Source organism: Oryctolagus cuniculus, chromosome 20, assembly GCF_964237555.1.
Source record: "Oryctolagus cuniculus chromosome 20, mOryCun1.1, whole genome shotgun sequence".
Lineage (NCBI taxonomy): Eukaryota > Metazoa > Chordata > Mammalia > Lagomorpha > Leporidae > Oryctolagus > Oryctolagus cuniculus.
Window position 1 is genome coordinate 6,658,165 of NC_091451.1, and position 1,094 is coordinate 6,659,258.

Here is a 1,094-nt window from a genome sequence, read left to right on the forward strand (position 1 = left end):
TATTTATTTGAGAGGCAGAGTAAGGCAGAAGCAGAGAGAGAGAGAGAGAGAGGTCTTCCATCTGCTGGTTCACTTGCAAGATGACCGCAACAGCTGGAGCTGCTCCTATCTGAAGCCAGGAGCCAGGAGCTTCTTCTGGGTCTCCCACATGCCTGCAGGGGCCCGAGGACTTGGGCCATCTTCCACGGCTTTCCCAGGCCATAGAGCAGAGAGCTGGATCAGAAGTGGAGCAGCCAGGACTCGAACCAGCACCCATATGAGATGCCAGCACTGCAGGCGGAGGCTTTACCTGCTACACCACAGCACTGGCCCCTCTTTAATCACATTTTTTTTTTTTATGGTGAAAAAACGTATATTTAGAATGAGCCAGCTGGACTCCGTTCAGATGATCCCAATTTTGTTGTCAGCGTCCAGAGCATCACAGTCAGGAGCCGCCGCACACACGCCTTCTTCTCTCCGTCAGGGCTGATCAGGGTGTTGACTTTGGCCACATCAATGTCATAGAGTTTCTTCACAGCTTGTTTGATCTGGTGCTTGTTGGCCTTGACATCCACAATGAACACCAGTGTGTTGTTGTCTTCTATCTTCTTCATGGCCGACTCCGTGGTCAGGGGGAACTTGATGATGGCAGAGTGGTCAAGCTTGTTTCTCCTGGGGGCGCTCTTCCGAGGGTATTTGGGCTGCCGTCGGAGGCGTAGCGTCTTGGGCCGCCGGAAGGTGGGGGACGTGCGGATCTTCTTCTTCTTGTGGCTGTGGACGCCTTTCAGCACTGCCTTCTTGGCTTCAAGACCTTCGCTTTGGCTTCGACTTTAGGAGGGGCAGGAGCTTCCTTCTTCGCCTTTGGCGCCATCTTGGTGAAAAAGCTCTTTAATCACATTTTACAAAAAATTTTTTTGAGAAACAGAGAGGCAAAGAACTCCCAGCCACTGGTTCAGTTCCCAAATGCCCATGGTAGCTAGGACTGGGCCAAGATGAAGCCACAAGGCACAACTCAATCCAGGTCTCTCATGAGGGTGGCAGGAACCCAAGTACTTGAGTCATCACTGTCGCCTCTCCGGGTCTGCGGTAGCAGGAAAAGAGTAGCCAGAGCTGGG

At 52.5% G+C, this 1,094-nt stretch overlaps 1 pseudogene; it reads right to left on the reverse strand.

Annotated features, from left to right (window-relative positions):
* Positions 1 to 381: 381 nt before the first annotated feature.
* Positions 382 to 850, reverse strand: LOC138847337 (large ribosomal subunit protein uL23-like; annotated as a pseudogene).
* Positions 851 to 1,094: the final 244 nt, after the last annotated feature.